Here is a 12068-nt window from a genome sequence, read left to right as displayed (position 1 = left end):
CTGTCTCTCTTCCTCTCTCTGTCTCTGTTCTTCTCCCCTTCTCTCCCTCTCTTTCCCTCCCTCCCTCCCTATCCCCCCTTTCTCTGTGTGCATGCATGTGTACAATGATATTGTGTATGTATATTTTGTTATAAAATTAAATATCAGTAAACATCAGTTAAACATCAACATTAATCTTTCAGACTCGGTATATTGTAGGAATAAGAAACATGGTTTGGGGCTAGAATTTGCACCTCAGTATATTGGAGAAAAACTACCTCAAAAGAATGGAAAGTAAAAGTAATTGACTAAATCAGTAATGGACACAATTGTCAGAAAGAGCATTTCATAGAAAGGTGAAAGGAAGCTCTGATGGTATAAATGTGAATACCACCATTCTACTCTTCAGAAAGGCAGTTAGCCACCTGAGCATTCGGTCAAAGTTTATACTTTAAGGAATACAGCTGATAAACTATTGAGCTAAAAAGCTCACATACATTAGTATACTCTGTGCTTCCATAGACTCATGGCTGAGGATTTTGTGCTCTTTCACAATAGCAAAACAGAAAATGTTCTATTGAGATATTTCAGATTAAAAAATAGATTGGCAATATGGTTCATTCATTTTTGTAATGACTTTGAACTTGAAGTGGGATACATGGTGATTTTCCTGTTCTTGCATCCCAAGAGACTTCAATCTCATATTTTGAAAGGGATTTTGGATACATTAGATCATAAGAAGATAATATTTAGAATGTTATTCGTTTTTGTTGGGAGTGATATCAAAGCAAAAGTGGCTGGCCATGAAAAGAAAATTAAGGAAGTATTTTTAATAAGAGTGTAATGTGAGAAAATTGATAAGTGAATGGCAATTCTGAGTCACATATGTTCTATGCAGTGCATAATAGGTAATTTATTTTAATGTCCTAAGCAGACTGTTCCTTTGCTACTCTCCTCTCAATAAGAAGCATTGATTGGAGTTAACATAACTCATTCTGGTCCCATGTGTTCAAGACTCTTCCCCACTTTTTCTTCTGTTAGTTTGAGTGTATCTAGTTTGATGTGGAGGTCCTTGATCCACTTGGACTTAAGCTTTCAACATGGTGATAAGAATGGATCAATTTGCATTCTTCTACATGCTGACCTCCAGTTGCACCAGCACCATTTGTTGAAAATGCTGTCTTTTTTTCCATTGGTTTTAGCTCCCTTGTCAAAGATCAAGTGACAATAGGTGTGTGGGTTCATTTTGGGGTCTTCAATTCTATTCCATTGATCTACCTGCCTGTCTCTATACGAACGCCATACACTTATTTTTATCTTTATTGGTCTGTAATACTGCTTGAGGTCAGGGCTAGTGATTCCCCCAGTAGTTTTTATTGTTGAGTATAGATTTCGCTATCCTGCATTTTTTGTTATTTCAAATGAATTTGTAAATTGCTCTTTCTAAATCTTTGAAAAATTGAGTTAGAATTTTGATGGGGATTGCATTGAATCTAAAGTTTGCTTTCAGCCAAATGGCCATTTTTTACTATATTTATCCTGCCAATCCAAAAGTATGGGAGATCTTTCCATCTTCTGAGATCTTCGATTTCTTTATTCAGAGACTTAAAGTTCTTGTCATATAGATCTTTACTTACAAGGCTAGAGTCATACCAATGTATTTTATATTATTTGTGACCATTGTAAAGGCTGTCTCTTCCCTAATTTCTTTCTCAACCCATTTATCCTTTGAGTGGAGGAAGGCTTCTGATTTGTTTGAGTTAATTTTTTATCCAGTCACTTCGCTGAAGTTGTTTATCAGGTTTAAGAGTTCTCTAGGGGAATTTTTGGGGTCACTTAATTATACTATCCCATCATCTGCAAATAGTGAGATTTTGTTTCTTCCTTTTCAAATTGTATCCCTTTGATCTTTATTTGTTGTCTAATTGCTCTGGCCAGAAATCTGAGTAAGATGTTGAATAGGTAGGGTGTGGGTGGGCAGCCTTGTCTAGTCCCTGATTTTAGTGGGATTGCTTCAAGTTTCTTTCCATTTAGTTTGATGTTGGCTACTGGTTTGCTGTGTATTGCTTTTACTATGTTTAGTTATGGATCTTGAAATCCTCATCTTTCCATGACTTTTATCATGAAGGGGTATTGTATTTTGTCAAATGCTTTCTCAGCATCTAATTAGATGATCATTTTTTTAGAGTTTGTTTAGATAGTGAATTAGGTTGACAGATTTCTGTATATTGAAACATCCCTGCATCCCTGGAAGCAGAAGATCATCATTAACAAGGATGGAGGAGCCAAGAGACACAGGTTAACTGGTACAGTTCTAGTTCTTATAGTTTTACTATCCTACCATAAAAGACAATATTAGTACAAAGTAGTCAAAGGCTTCAGTTAACTCAGCCTCCTAGAATTCTGATGGGGATGTAAGATCATGGCAACTTATAAGCCTTAACATCTTGATGATAAATGCATATATTATTATATGCCAGAAAACAATCTGCTGTTTTCCTCATAGATACAACTGGCTGTGCAAACTTTCAAATCGTGGCTTTATCTTGTCATATTCTGCAAATCCAGAACTTATCTCTAGTCCTTTGCACATTTATCACTAAGGGGAGCATAATTATCTAGTTATGTAGTTTGTGAACATAAAACCATGAGCTAAAGCCCATTTTCTAATGTATAGTAAGGATATTAAGGATTAAAACCACACAAATTTCCTATTTCTCTGATTTCTGAAATTCTAAAAGTACAGACAGGCAAAATAAGAATAAATAAAGATGTCAAACCCAATAGAATAATGTGTAAGGGTGCATAAAAGTACATGGAAATACAATTGTGGTTTATTGCTTAACTTTGATTCAGGTAGTAATTATACTATCAAAATCAAAATCATTTTTACACTGAGTAAAATTAAAAGAGCAACTTTTAGGAGGAAGTAGTTTTTTATTTTTATTTAAAATTTTTTATTTACATTTCAAATATTATCCATTTTTCCCCAACCAACAATCCACACCTACCTGCCTCCCTGCCCTGACATTCCCCCTACATGGGGGGATCCAGTCTTGGTAGGACCAAAGGCTTCTTCTCCCTTTGGAGCACTACATGGCCATCCTCTGCTACATATGCAGCTGGAGCTATGGGTCTGTCCATGTGTACTCTTTGGTGCTCTGGTTGATTGATATTGTTGTTCTTATGGGGTTGCAAACCCCTTAAGTTCCTTTAATCCTTTCTCTAAGTCCTCCAATGGGGAACCTGTTCTCAGCTGAATGGTAGGCTGCAATAATTCGCCTCTGTGTTTGTCATGCTCTGGCAGAGTCTTTTAGGAGACAGCTTTATCAGGCTCCTGTCAGCATGCACTTCTTGGCATCAGCAACGTTGTCTAAGTTTGGTGGCTGCATGTGTATGGACTGGGTCCACAGGTGGGGCAGAATCTGAGTGGCCATTCCCTCAGTCTCTGCTCTAAACTTTGTCTCTGTGTCTCCTCCTATGAATATTTTTCCCCTTTTAAAAAGGACTAAAGCATTTGTGCTTTGTTCGTCCTTCTTCTTGAGCTTCATGTAGTCTGTGGATTGTGTCATTGGGTACTCCAAACTTTTGGGCTAATATCCACTTAACAGTGAGTGGATGCTATGTGTGTTGTTTTGTGATTGGGTTACCTCACTCAGGATGGTGTTTCCAGTTCAATCAATTTGTCTATGAATTTCATGAACTCATTGTTTGTAATAGCTGAGTAGTACTCCATTGTGTACCATATTTTCTGTATCCATTCCCCCGTTAAGGACATCTGAGTTCATTCCAACTTCTGGTTGTTATAATAAGGCTGCTACAAATATAGTAGAGCATGTGTCCTTGTTTGATGTTGGAGCATCTTTTGCATATATCCCCAGGAGTGGTATAACTGGGTCCTCAGATAGAACTATGTCCAATTTTCTCAGGAATCTCCAGACTGATTTCCAGAGTGGTTGTACCAGCTTGCAATCCCAGCAACAATGGGCTCTTCCTCTTTCTCCACATCCTTCCCAGCATCTGTTGAAACCTTTGCTTTTGATCTTAGTCATTCTGACTGGTGTGAGGTGGAATCTCAGGGTTGTTATGATTTTCATTTCCCTGATGACAAAAGATGTTGAACATTTCTCTAGGTGCTTTTCAACCATTTGATGTTCCACAGTTGAGAAATCTTTGTTTAGCTGTGTATCCCATTGTTAATAGGGCTATTTGATTCTCTGGAGTCTAACTTCTTGAGTTCTTTGTATATATTTGATATTAGCCCTCTATCAGATGTAGGATTGGGAAAGATCTTTTCCCAATCAGTTGGTTGCCATTTTGGCCTAATTACAGTGTCCTTTGCCTTATAGAAGGTTTGCAATTTTATGAGGTCCCATTTGTTCATGAAATTTTCCCCAGTGTCCATGTATTCGAGGCTCTTCCCCACTTCTCCTTTTATTAGTTTGAGTTCATATGGTTTTATGTGGAGGTTCTTGATCCACTTGGACTTGAGTTTTGTATAGGGCAATAAGATTGCATCGACATGCTGCTCTCCAGTTGAACCAGCACCATTTGTTGAAAATGCTTCCTTTTTTTCCACTGGATGGTTTTACTCCCTTTGTCTAAGTTCAAGTGACCATAGGTATATGGGTTCATTTTTGGGTCCTCAATTCTATTCCATTGATCTACCTGCCTGTCTCTGTACCAATAACCAAACAGTTGGTGTATAGAATCTTTTAGATTTTTTCAAAACATGAAAATTTTTCATTTTTTTCTAGAAAGTATATTTAAAGAGAAATACTTTGCTTATTAAAAACATAGATCTCTTATATTCCTATTAAACTGCTATTATTAGGACAATAATTTGCTGAATAAATAATAGACTTAAAATTTACTACCCATATGCATTTTTATTCAAATTATTTCCAATGATAGTTGTTATTAATTTGATATCTGCACTCTGTGCCTGATAGAGTTACACTTCTGCATCATCATACTTTGAATCCAATGCTAGTGTCTTTTGCAATGTGGATAAATCATCTAATGTAAACTTTGTAAGTTTATATTGTCATGTTGTAGTTTTCTCCTAGTTCATTTTTTCCATGTGAAACATATTAGTATTTTATTTTGCTAATTTCTTTTGTCATTAATTGTGCGTTGTTATTTTCTATTTATTTTTCATATCAAAATTTATTTATTTTCTACTACATCACTTCTAAAAGAGGTATAGAACTGACATAAACATTGTGCTAATTTTGGATTTAGATTTTTCTATATTTGGAATATTTCATAGTTATTTTTATCAATAATTCTAAAAATCATGCTAAGTTATTTTGTATTTTATAATAATCTCTTATTTTTATTTCCTTTTTCTAATAATTATTCAATCAACCAGATTTATAATTGATCTATTTTTCTTCTAATATTTGAGATAGTCTATATTTACTTTCTTTCATTTTTTTAGGGACTATGAAAGTTATAATCTCTTTATAGTGGTTGATGTCTACATAGCAAATGTTTTTATTTTGTATATATGCATGCATTTATGTATATAGGAGATATATGTATACATAAATGTATATATATGTTTTAATTAGGTAAAATAAAACTTTCAGTAATTGTAACTAGCTTTCTATCTGATTTGTTCATCTTTGTTTTTCATATTATCATAAATTTTGGAGTATATTTTCATATATTCAAGAAAATAAATTTAAATTACAATTTCATTAAAAAGTAATGTACTTTTTAGCTTCTTCTATTTCCATTATCTTTTCAAACTTCTTTTTACTTGCTTGAATATATTGTTCCATTAAAAGTGTTAAGTCAGAACCTCTTTTGACTATCTGCAACTGATTCTTTTAGCTGTTTGTTGTGTCTTTCAGAGGACAGTCATGATAGGACCCTATTTGTGAGCACACCATAGCATTAGCATTAGTGTCAGACCTTGGAGCCTCTCCTTGAGCTGGATTCCAATCTGGGCCTGTCACTGAAAGAGTCAGATGCAGATACTTACACCCAACCAATGGAAGAAGGCAGTGACCCCTGTGGTTGAATTAGGTTGAAAACCTGGAAGAAGCTGAGGAAAGAGACCCTAGAGAAAGACCAGTAGTCTCACTAACCTGGACCCCTGAGATTTCTCAGAAACTGAGCCACCAACCAGGCAACATACACCAGCTGATATGAGGCCCTTGACACATATACAACAGAGGACTGATGGGTCTGGACCCAGTCAGAGAAGATGCACTTAATCCTCAAGGACCCCAGGGACTGGAGAGGTCTAGTAGGGTGGCGATAGGGTTGTGGGGATGTGGACATCCTCTTGGAGGCCAAGGGTGGGGAGGAGGTGTGGGACGTGAAACACTCAGATGATGAACCAAGAGAGGAATAAAGTCTGGACTGTAAAAAAGATTAAATCATCATCATCATCATCATCATTGTCGTAGTCTTTGTCGTCATCGTCATCATCGTAGTCATCATCGAACTTTTTATGAGTTTGACCACATCAGTTTGACATGAACACACAGTCCCATTGTCCAAAGACTTGTAACTTAACTTTTCTGTACTTTTTTCAAAAAATTGAATAAGATGGGTGTGCTGTTTCATTCCATATCTCGTGGCCAAATGAGGTCTGTGCTTTGATTGGAGTCTGTTCTTAACTGTGCGTTCTTATCTGCTTTCTTCTCTGGAGTATGTGATTCTTTTTTCCTATAGTGGCAGCATGTTAAACTTTAATGATTCATTTCTAACTTGCTCAATCTGTGGAAGTATCTTGCTCTTACAACTTTATTAATTTTTTAGAACATTCTACTTTGTTCATTTTGTTTTTATTTGATCTCTGTTGCGATTTGTCTTCAATTCTAGAAATTCTGTGTCAATTTGTTCAATTTTATTCATTCATTTTAAATATATATATGACCCTTTCCTCTACAATATTTGTCACATATACGTTTCAACATGAAATTCTAATATACAGTTATGTACATATTCTCATCTTTCCTTCTTAATTTTTCATGGTTCCTCTTCAAATAAATATGGGAATCATATTTTGAGAATTGTGGTTTAGTAACTTGCTTGAGATATATATTATTTCCACGTGTCCAAGTGTTACTTTGTATGTGTGTTTGTTTGTGTGTGTGTGTTAGAGAAAGAGAGAGAAAAAGAGAGAGAGAGATTATACACGACATGAATATTCACTGAACTGACTGAAACTATATCATTTTATTTAATATATTTTGATATTAATAACTTTTTGGACCCCTAACATGTCTAATATTACCTAGTTATCCTTTATTCATGCATTATATATTCTCATCTTCATAATGTTTTTATTTATTTGAACTTATCATTATATTACACAACTTCTGGTTCACATATAATTTTTAACTTACATTATTCTTCACAAAGCTACTTGGTCAATTTTATTTTATATTTCCTTTGAAACATATAAAACCTACTTAGTATTTTTATCCCTTGCAAGTTTGTCTGATTTGGGTAAGAGTACATCAGAGTCTGAAGCATTCTGGGAGAATTCGGTCTGTGTGCTGGAGCTCCCCTTCCATTATAGATATTGTCTATAATCTGAAGTAACACACTCTATCCTAGAACAAGAAATGGGGGATAGCTCTTCAAAATGGTGAGATCACTGTGCTAGAGCATCTTTCCCTGTGATTGGATTCAGAGTCTACACAAGAATTATCCTGAGTGACATTTGGGTACAACAAATACCTTATTGGATTCTTTTTTTTAAATTTTTTTTAATTTTTTTTTATTAACTTGAGTATTTCTTATAAACATTTCGAGTGTTATTCCCTTTCCCGGTTTCCGGGCAAACATCCCCCTCCCCCCTAGCTCCCTTCCTTATGGGTGTTCCCCTCCCCTCCCTCCCCCCGTTGCCGCCCTCCACCCAACAGTCTAGTTCACTGGGGGTTCAGTCTTAGCAGGACCCAGTGCTTCCCCTTCCACTGGTGCTCTTACTAGGATATTCATTGCTACCTATGTGGTCAGAGTCCAGGGTCAGTCCATGATCAAATATGATTTTGAAACTAGATCTTGCTTTTCTGGTGTGTTTGGATATTCCATGTTTGTTTTGATGGGAGAATTGGGCTCCGATGGTGCCATGTAGTCTTGGTTTCTGTTGCTTGGGTTCCTGCCCTTGCTTCTCGCCATCAGATTATCTCTAGTGTTACTTTGTTCTGCTATTTCTGACAGTGGCTAGACTGTCCTATAAGCCTGTGTGTCAGGAGTGCTGTAGACCTGTTTTCCTGTTTTCTTTCAGCCTGTTATGGGGACAGAGTGTTCTGCTTTCGGGCGTGTAGTTTTTCCTCTCTACAGGTCTTCAACTGTTCCTGTGGGCCTGTGTCTTGAGTTCACCAGGCAGGTCACTTGCAGTAGAAAAGTTGGTCTTACCTGTGGTCCCGAGGCTCAAGTTTGCTCGCTGGGTGCTGCCCACGAGCTCTCTGGGGCGGCAGCAACCAGGAAGATCTGCGCTGCCGTTTCCGGGAGCTTCCGTGCACCAGGGTTTCAGATGGCGTTTGGTGTTTTCCTCTGGAATCAGTAATGTGTGCAGAGTGCAGTCTCTTCTGGTTTCCCAGGTGTGTCTGCCTCTCTGAAGGTTTAGCTCTCCCTCCCACGGGATTTGGGTGCAGAGAACTGTTTATCCAGTCTGTTCCTTCAGGTTCCCACGGTGTCTCAGGAGCAGGGGTCCTGCCACTCCTGGGCCCTCCCCCACGGGAACCCAGAGGCCTTATACAGTTTCCTCTTGGGACAGGGATGTGGGCAGGGGTGGGCAGTGTTGGTGGTCTCTTCCACTCTGCAGCCTCAGGAGTGCCCACCTGACCAGGCGGTGAGGTCTCTCTCCCACGGGGTCTGGGAGCAGAGAGCTGCTGGGGGCCGGGATCCGCGGGTGTGGGACTCCCGGTAAACACAGGAAGTGCCCGGTCCTAGAGGAATTCTGCCTCTGTGTGTCCCGAGTTCACCAGGCAAGTCTCTTGCAGCAGAAAAGTTGGTCTTACCTGTAGTCCCGAGGCTCAAGTTTGCTCGCGGGGTGCTGCCCATGAGTTCTCTGCGGCGGCAGCAACCAGGAAGATCACCTTATTGGATTCTTAAATTCCTTTGCAATTTTTTTTATTTTGTGGATTTTCATCTCTTCTCTATTTTCAATTACACACATGCATTTTAAATATTTGGTTCATGTAAGGAAACCTGTAAAGCATGATTTCATTTCTAGTATTTAACAAGCAAATAATTTAAACCAAGATGTTCAATTGCTACTGAAATAGTAATTCAATAATAAAGCCATAATCAGGTGAAATGATTAGGAATTCTTTCTAGTTATGAATTATTATTTTCTTCACAAATAAATCTAACTTAAGTGCCATGAAGCAGTATATTGCAATTCATCTTATTCAGAGAGAAGCACTTGAAGCTCCTTTTCAGCCACTTATATTTCCTTATGGTAATGTTGTTTTTTTCATCATTATGCAACCAGAAAGAGCATTATATTTAATAACCACTGTGTGAGTCTCTGATGTTATTATAAAGAAATAATAAATATTTGGTCATAATGAAAACTGTGCCAAGCAATGGTTTCGCCATCAATATTGTTGTTAGTGATTTACTTAGCGTGTCACAGGTAGTATAGGAAAAACATATTAATCATTTTTTAAATTTCTGTATCAGCTATTCTTTCATATGGGATACATAAACATATTTACAAATAATAGAGTTCAATTCTACTGTAGATAGAGTATAGTCAATTTTATTATCAGTACCAAGTATAATAATAAATAATTTTAGATGATATCACATTCTTGTGTAGCATGAGTTGGGTTTCTTCAGTATATGAACATTTATACTGTAATAGATGATAAGGAGGGTGTGCTCAGAGGGAAATTTGATGGGTTTATTTCCTGAATGCACAAGGGCTACTTGGCACTTAAAATTTTAAACTAGAAGACTTACTGGTGTTCCCTTGCCTTCAGGATGCTGCAAGAGGAATCAGTCTAATCATTAGTCTTTTCCCACTTGATATCCAGAGGGTTATATCATCACACCAACACTATAAAGTAGGGAAAATAATACACTACTTTCTTTGCAGGAGCATAAATCCCAAGATATCTGAAAGTTCTACTTTCTCCAGTCAAAAGTTGAATTGGTGAAAATGTACTTAATTCAAGACTTTATATATAAAATACAGAACCTAATATTAATCTTGAGTGTCATTTTGAATATTCTTTCACACCTATTCATAATGAAAAGATCAGAGGAAGAAATTTTGAAACATTGAAGAGATTAATTAGCTCAACAAAATGAATCCATACATCATACATATAACATACATACACACACACACACACACACACACACACACACAGACACACACACACACACACACACACACGACAATTTTGTTTTATAGAATGATGAAAACAAAAACATTTCCTAGATTAAGGAAGAGTGTATATTGATGTATCTGGATTTTTTCATATTACTTGCTTTGGTTGCTTTGAAATGCATAATATTTGATCAACACAGGAAACCTGTTTCATTGTCCATGTTTATATAAGAGAAATATTTTGATCTTAGTCTGTAGCTTAGAAATGTGCATACAGATCAGAATTGTTTGTGGGGAGAGAATCTAATTAAATAAAAAATGCTTGTAATAGATTTATCATTTAAGTAAGTCAACAAAAACACTTTAGTACATTCTCCAAAGCTTTGTTTGTATAATATAGACTTGTAAAAATGTAACAACTAATGTTTGCATGCTAATGATGACTATGATCTTATAACAACTATTGTGTCCTGAACCTGTGAGTTACATCATAGCTGTATCATTCCTATAATCTGATGGGGGAATATGGGAATATGGAGTTTTCTGGAATAGCTAAACTGGAATAAAAATATAAAGATATTCACAGAATTTTTGTGTTTTCAATTTTATTAAGTCTATTGTGTGTTTTTTTAAAGTCTAAGTTCTGTTTATTTAATGGACAGTGCACGGGTCATGTCAGAAATCTTTCTTTTCATCAGATGTATGAGCCCTGTTCATAAACTTTGGTTTTTGAGGTTGAACACGGATATTCACTCCTTCAAGAATATGATGTTCTTGTTGTAGTGCATTCTGAACTTCTTCCTCTGAAGAAAATTGAACCCAATCCATGCCTCTGTGAAAGCCAGTCCCTTTGTCAAAAGGTACAGTACACCTTCTTACAGGGTCAAACTGAACAAAATGTTCTCTCAGTACACTCCATGTAGCAGTCCAAGGAATTTTTCTGATAAACACAATAGGCCGACCAGTACTGGAACACAATGGCATTAGTTCTTTATAGCGGAGGCTGCCATGTTAAAACTCAAGTCTGTTATCCTTAACGACAGTCTAGAACTTATTATCATAGATGCAGAACAGATATTATGTATAAAAACTTCAGAAGGAATTTCCAGTGCTTATTTGAGACTTAGGAAGAGAAACACTCAGGGAAGCACAAAAGCTACATGATTCTTAAGATAGAGAAGTACTGCTTCTCTGTAGTACATAAAATCTTTTTTTGGATGACAAAAAGCTACAAATTTTTCACTCCATTAGTACACCTTCATTTATTATGTCAATCAACTGTTTGTGTTTTAAAACCAAGCTCATGAGAACAATAAATAGCTAGAATATGTTATGTTTATTCTTCGTTATCAAGTTGACTAAGTATGAAATTAATTAAAATCACAATTGTGTGGGCACATTTGTGAGGGATTTTTAGTTGATTGGAACATTTGATGTGGAAAGACCAATCTAAGTACAGGTAACTCCATGTCAGAAGATCCACCCTAATTCTGGATTAGACCTACTCATCTTAGATAAAGGACAAAGAAGAAGTCCGAAGTCCTACCTAAGTCTTCCTCGTACCACCGGTTCCATTACTATCTTTTCCCACCAAACATTGTGAATGTTTTTCCACATTTCGTCCTCTTGCTGTATTTATTTTTTGTTTGTTTTTGTTTTGTTTTGCTTTTTTCTCTTTTTTTAATTGGGTATTTCTTATTTACACTTCAAATGGTATTCCCTTTCCCGGTTTCCTCTCCATAAGTCCCCAACCTCTCCCCATTCCCTTCTATAAGGA

The 12068-nt window shown here is 36.5% G+C and overlaps 1 pseudogene; it reads right to left on the bottom strand.

Moving 5' to 3' along the window:
- Nucleotides 1–10966: 10966 nt before the first annotated feature.
- LOC108352643 (SRA stem-loop-interacting RNA-binding protein, mitochondrial pseudogene) lies at nucleotides 10967–11301 on the bottom strand (annotated as a pseudogene).
- Between the last annotated feature and the right edge of the window lie 767 nt (nucleotides 11302–12068).

Source organism: Rattus norvegicus, chromosome 13 (genome assembly GCF_021556685.1).
Source record: "Rattus norvegicus strain SHRSP/BbbUtx chromosome 13, alternate assembly SHRSP_T2T, whole genome shotgun sequence".
NCBI lineage: Eukaryota > Metazoa > Chordata > Mammalia > Rodentia > Muridae > Rattus > Rattus norvegicus.
Note: the sequence above shows the minus strand (reverse complement) of the source record. Positions and strands in the feature narration are given on the sequence as shown.